The sequence below is a fragment of the Rousettus aegyptiacus genome, unplaced genomic scaffold (genome assembly GCF_014176215.1).
Source record: "Rousettus aegyptiacus isolate mRouAeg1 unplaced genomic scaffold, mRouAeg1.p scaffold_m13_p_9, whole genome shotgun sequence".
NCBI classification, from domain to species: Eukaryota; Metazoa; Chordata; class Mammalia; order Chiroptera; family Pteropodidae; genus Rousettus; species Rousettus aegyptiacus.
Window position 1 is genome coordinate 28,858,905 of NW_023416312.1, and position 7,163 is coordinate 28,866,067.

The 7,163-nt window shown below is 35.8% G+C and overlaps 1 pseudogene; it reads left to right on the forward strand.

Moving 5' to 3' along the window:
- The first annotated feature begins 417 nt into the window (after positions 1 to 417).
- On the forward strand, positions 418 to 536 carry LOC118608367 (annotated as a pseudogene).
- Positions 537 to 7,163: the final 6,627 nt, after the last annotated feature.

The following is a 7,163-nucleotide window of genomic DNA, read 5'->3' on the forward strand; positions in this document are numbered from 1 at the left end:
CATAGGAACAAAGTGAGATAACAATGACTGAAAAGGAGAGGATTCAAAGATCCAAATTCTCAAAAAGGGAATGGAGATAAGGCATGCACAGAAGAAAATGGACGGCTGTGTGTGTGTGTGTGTGTGTGTGTGTATCTTTGCATATTTGTAATGGTGACCATTCACCAAAGATTCAGAACTGAAGTATATAATGTAAAACAAGAAGAACCATGGGGGAAGCTCACAAAAACCAACCAAAATAAAGAAAACAGAAACAAAAGGACAAGGAAGCATTGGAATCACTGAGCTGCTAGCAAGCAAAAAATAAAATGGCTATAAGAATATCTCATATTTCAATAATCACCCTAAATGTAAATGGACTTAACTCACCAATAAAAAGGCACAGAATTGCAGATTGGATCAAAAAACAAAACCTAAGTCTACGGCCATGCCACCCTGAACACACCTGATTCCATCTGATTTAGAGAGCAAAGCAGAGTTGGGCCTGGTTAGTACTTGGATGGGAGACCCTCTAGGAAGACTAGGTGCTGTAGGCATAAAAAAAATAAAATATAAAAAAAGAAAAGAAGAGAAAAGAAAAGAAAAGAATAGAAAACTGACCATATGCTGCCTCCAGGAGACACATCACAGCTCCAAAGACAAATATAGACTCAAAGCAAAAGGGTGAAAAATGGTATTTCAAGCAAATCGCATTCAGAGAAAAGTAGTGGTACTAATATTAGATGAAATAGACTTCAAAAAAATAAAGGGAAAGAAAGATACTAAGGGACACTTCATACTGATAAAGGGAATCATGCACCAAGAAGACATAGCACTTTTAATATCTATGCTCCCAATAAGGGAGCCCTGAAATATGTAAAGCAACTACTAACAGCGCTAAAGGGAGAAACAGACCAAAACACTATCGTAGTAGGGGACCTAAACACCCCATTGTCAGATATAGACAGAACATCTAAACAGAAAATTAATAAGGAAAGAATGTCCTTAATGACACATTTGACCAACTGGACATAATTGACATTTATAGAGCCTTCTATCCCAAAAAAGCTGCTTCTATATTCTTCTCTAGTGCACATGGAACATTCTCAAGAATCAACCACATACTGGGACTCAGAAATAGCTTCAACAAATATAAGATGGTTTAAATCATAGCAACTGTATTCTCTGATCATAATGCTTAACTAGAGATCACCCGCAAAAAGAAATCAGGAAGAACCCCAAATACATGGAGATTAAACAACATGCTACTGATGAATTACTGTATAAGAGAAGAAATTAAAAGAGAGATCAAGAAATACATAGAAATGAATGATAAAGAAAGTACAACATACAAAATTTTTGGGACACAGCAAAAGCGGTCATAAGAGGAAAGTTCATATCATTAGAGGTATATCTCCAAAAACCGGAATGAGACCAGATAAACAACCTAATGCTTCACCTTAAAAAAAGTAGAAAAGAAAGAACAAATGAAGCCTAAATTCATCAGAAGGAAAGAAATCATCAAAATTAGAGCAGAAATAAAGGAAACTGAAAACAAACAAAAAAACGAACAGAAAAATAAATGCAACAAAGAGTTGGTTCTTTGAGATGGTTAATAAAATTGACAACCCCTGCCTAGACTCACTAAAGAAAAAAGAGAAAGGACACAAATAAACAGGTATGAAATAATCGAGCATGAAAAATTGGAAATTATGACTGACATCACAGAAGTACAAAGGATCATGCAAGAATACTATGAAAAAGTATATAATACCAAATTTAATAACCTAGAAGAAATGGACACAGTACTTAGAAAAATACAATCTTCCTACTCTACACCAAGAAGATCTACGAAATCTAAATAGACTGATCTGAAGTATAAAAATTGAAACAACTATCAAAAACCTACCAAAAAGTAAAGTCCAGGCAGATGGCTTCACCAGTCAATTCTACTAAAAATTTGAAGATTTAATATGTATTCTCCTCAAACTCTTCCAAAAAATTGAAGAGGAGGCAATACTTCCCAACTTATTTTATGACACCAGCATTACTCTGCTATCAAATCCTGGTAAGGATAATACAAGAAAAGAAAGGTACAGACCAATATCTCTCATGAACTCTGATGCAAAAATCCTAAATAAGATACTAGAAAACCGAATATAGCAATATATTTAAAAGATTATATACTATAATGAAGTGGGCTTCATCCCATAGGCACAAGGATGATTCGACATATGCAAATCGATTATTGTGATACACCACATAAAGAAATTAAAAAATAAGAATCATATGATCATATCAATAGATGCAGAAAAAGCCTTCAACAAGATACAGCTTCCACTTATGATCAAAACACTTAACAAAATCGGTATAGAAGGAAAATACCTTAACAAAAAAAGGTCATATATGACAAACCCTCAATCAACATTATACTTAATGTTGAAAAACTAAAAATCTGCCCTCTAAAATCAGATACAAGGCAAGGCTGTTCACTATTGCCACTGTTATTCAGCATAACATTGGAGGTCCTAGCGAGTGCAATCAGACAAGAAAAAGATATAAAAGGCATCCAAATAGGAAATGAAGAAGTCAAACTGTCACCATTTGCCTATGACATAATTCTCTATATAGAAAACCCTAAAGACTCCACAAGAACACTACTAGAAACAATAAACAAATACAGTAAAGTTTCTGGATACAAAATCAATGTTCAAAAATCCATAGCGTTCCTGTACTCTAATAATGAAGTGTCAGAAAAAGAAGTAGACAAAGTGATTTCTTTTGTAATTGCAACAAAAAAGAATAAAATACTTAGGAATAAATTTAACAAAATATGTAAAGAACCTACATAATGAAAACTGCAAGACCCTATTAAAAGAAATCTAAGAAGATACAAAGAAATGGAAAGATATTCTGTGTTCTTGGATTGGAAGAATCAACATAGTTAAAATGAGCATATTACCTAGAGCATTATACAGATTTAATGCAATCCTCATCAAAATCCCGTCGGCTTTTTTTTAAAGTTTTTTTTTAACCGTTCCATAGTGTAGTGGTTAGCACGTTTGATTTACATGCAGAAGGTCCTGAGTTCACACCCCAGTCTAGCCAAGATTCATGGTCTTCAGCCATCCCACCCTGAACAAGCCTTATGTCTGATCCTGGAAGCTAAGCGTGTCCAGGCATGGTTAGTACTTGGATAGGAGACTACCTAGGAAGACCATGTACTGTAGACATAAATAATTAATAATAATAATAATAATAATAAATTATATTAGTATGAAAGCACCAACTATCTCAAATTGCTAAAGCTATCTTGAGAGAAAAGAACTAGGCTGGAAGCATCACTCTGCCCAACTTCAAAATGTACTACAGAGCAACAGTAATCAAAATGGCATGGTATTGGCATAAAAAGACACACAGACCAGTGGAACAGAATCGAGAGTCCAGAAGTAAACCCATATTTTTATGGGCAAAGAATTTCAACAAAAAAGTCAAAAACATACAGTGGAGAAAGAAAAGGCTGTTCAATAAATGGTGCTGGGAAAACTGGAAATTCACCTGCAAAAGAATGAAACTACACTGTTGTCTATCACCGCACACCAAAATTAACTCAAAATGGATTAAGGACCTGAATATAAGACCTGGAACAATGCAATGTATAGAAAAAAAAACATAGGAATTGAACTCAAATACCTTGGACTTAGAGAGGATTTTATGAATTTGTTCTCAAAGGCATGGAAAGTAAAAGCTAAAATAAATGAATGGGTCTACTTCAAACTAAAAAGATTCTGCTCAGCAAAAGATATCATCAGCAAAGTAAAGAGACAAGTATCCGAATGGGAAAATATATTTGCAAGCAGTACCTCCAATAAGGGCCTAATATCCAAAATATACAAAGAACTCATATGACTCAATAATAACAAAAAAACAAATGATCCAAACAAAAATGGGCAGAGGACCTGAACAGAGATTTTTACCTAGAGGAGATAGAAATGGTCGACAAATATTTGAAAAGTTGTTCAACATTGCTAGCCATTAAGGAATTGCAAATCAAAAGCACAATGAGACACCTGTTAGAATAACTATAATCCACATGACAAGTAATAACAAATGATGGAGAGAATGTGGAGAAAAAGGAACCTTTCTCCACTGCTGGTGGGACTGCAAATTGGTACAGCTGCTATGGACAACAGTTTGGAGGTTCCTCAAAACACTAAGAATTGATCTACCATATGATCCAGCAATCCCTCTACTGGGTATTTGCCCCAAGGACTTGAAAACTTATATGCAAAAAGATAATTGCACACTGATGTTCATAGCAGCATTATTCACAGTGGCCTGGACATGGAAGCAACAGAAGTGTCCTATGACAGATGATTGGCTAAGAAGCTGTGGTACATATATGCAATGGAATATTTCTCAGCCATGAGGAGAGATGAAATACTGCCATTTGTGACAACATGTATGGACCTTGAGATAATAATGCTAAGCGAAATAAGCCAGACAGAAAAAGTTGAAAATCGCATAACATCACTTATATGTGGGTTATAAACCGACAAGCAACAAATGAACAGGACAACTGAGACTCGTGGACATGGACCACAGACCTTTGGTTACCAGAGAGTAGGGGGTGGAGAAGTAGGGGAGAGGTAGACAGAGTAAAGGTGGTCAAATATAGTGAGGTAGTGGGAGTATGAAATGGGTAAAGGGGATCAAATATATGGTAGCTGAAGGAACCTGGGTTTTGGGTGGTAAACACACAACAGAATATACAGATGTCGAACTATAATGTACACCTTAAAATTATATAATTTTATTAACCAATGTTACCTCAATAAAGTTAATAATTAAAAAATAAAAGCCCAAACAAGCAAAGGAACATTTAGAGGAGTTTGTCTAAGGGAAACCCCATTCCTCTCCTCCAAAAGGCATTCTATACTCTATCTTTGTACAGAACAGAGAACAAAAATGTTGATTTGGTCATATTTGTTTAGGCCCTCTTAGAATCGTCTTCACTGTATAGTTGTTTGATGCCATTAAAGCCCACAAACCAAAGACCTCCAGGAACATTCTAGTCATTGTTGAGCTAGTTGTAGCAAAAAAGAATATGTACCCAAGGAATCCCAGAGAGTCTTGAAAGAGATAGGACAGGGGCCTCTAATTTGGATTGGGTTTACTCTTAGTGATTTCCAAGAGGGATTAGAGAATCAGAGGCCATTCTGGATTTGATACTTTCAAGAAGCAGAGGAGATTCAATGTTTTTGCCTCTCAATAATTTTCATATAAGATTAACAAGGCTGGAGTTGTCACTGACAAAGGAAGAGTAGTCACTCATGTTAGTCAAAGAAGGATGATATTTAGTCATTTTTGTGCTTGCCAATGGTTTTATCTTTATCTTGTTCCAAATATGATCATGGAGTGGACTTGTCCCAACATTGTTTATGCTAGTTGGGAACATCATGGTCTGGCTGCCAGCTAGTCTGTTTCTCACTTTCTCTGCTTATCAGCAGGATATATTTCATTTTCTCAGTGGCACACCTTTTTTTTCTCATAAAAATTAAAAGAAATGACTCTACAAATTCTGCTCCTGCAGCAGCTGTGCAAATTCTAAGGAGCGTACCAGTCCTTATATTACCTGGAATATGCCACAAACCCCCCCCCCCATGGAAATTTCATTCAGAACTGAACACCAAAAAATTATTCCGTTAGAGGAATGATAGTCTTTCATCTTCATGATAGCAAGTCTAGGGATTCTATCCTACCCCTCTTCTCCTTTTGGCTTTTAACATGCCCAGAGCCACATTTAAAACTCCTTCAGATATTGACTTTTATGTTTATCACATTTGCATTCAATTTTCTCCCTAATATTATTTTGTATTTAGAGTTTATTATTTTTGGTTGTTATTGTTAGCTTCTTCAGATGAAGGTGGCCAGGAAATTAATAAGTCCTACTTTGGCCTATGTTGTACACCTTGAAATTACCAAAAAAATAGATATTGCATTGCTTCCCAGTTATTTTATGGATGTACTCTGTCACAATTTAAGGGTAGAGTAATGTTAAATAGATGCTATTTGGAAACCCTGTTTTTAATGGGAGATGTTTGGGGGATTCTTGCGGGCAGACAGTAGAGGTCTCCACAGAGCTATGCATGATGGAACTCACAAACCTGGAGATAGCCAAAAATAGCTCTGAAATGATATGGGGCTTAACTATTTGATTGAGATGTGTATTCTTTTTGCTCTGGTCATACAACAGACAGTACTTTTCCTTGGTTGCCTTCAGTATTACTTGGATGGTATAATTGTTTAGAGAAGATAGGTGGGTCTTATATATTGTTTACCTTTAAAAAATTATTTTAAGTACTAAGAATCTTTGAAAAAAATGGTTACAAAATGTGTTTACTTAAATATTGTGAAATGAGGATGGAAATTCGAAGTACAGGGTATTTGTCATCCGTTCATGACTAGCAGATGGCCTCCTCCTCCTACTACTACTAGTTTTTGAGCTGAGTGACTCACATCTTACAGAGTGTGCAAGTTGAAATTTTGAAACTCTAGAGTAGAGGTAGCATTGCCATAATTTGATCCAGGAGGAGTGTGCCAGCCAGATGACTTTGCCAGCCAGCATGCTGCCAAAGGCTTCACTAAGTGTCTCTCTGATTGAAAAGGAAAGCATTTGGATGTCTCTGCAAATATTCAGTATGCCATTTCTGAAAGGATACAGGGCATGCTTCAGGCTGTAGGTGAGTCTGTATGTGTGAAAGGGAGCAGGTAGTCTACTAGCCCAGAACTACCAAGGTGAATCAAGCAAGATGGGCTCACTCGTTTTAGCTTGTCAGCTCTAAAATAGTGGCTAGTCTGCTTCCAGCCATTGACAGAACAAAGTCTGAGCTACTATCACATGCTCCAATCCATGTAAGATTAAATACAGTTTAAAGAGATACAAGTTATCTGAGTTCAAAGTTTTTCTCTTTTTTTGTATAATTAAAAAGAGAAATGCAAAGTTTTTATCTTTTGTATAATTAAAAGGAACTCTTCATCTACTATGCTTAACCAAAAAATGAGGGCTTTATTTTAGACAATTATATTTGTTTAAAAAATAGAACCCTGCTAGCCAGGTTAACTTTTAGCTGCAAATTCCACTTTCCTTCATGTGGTAGCCAGTCACCAAAGATCCAACCCAC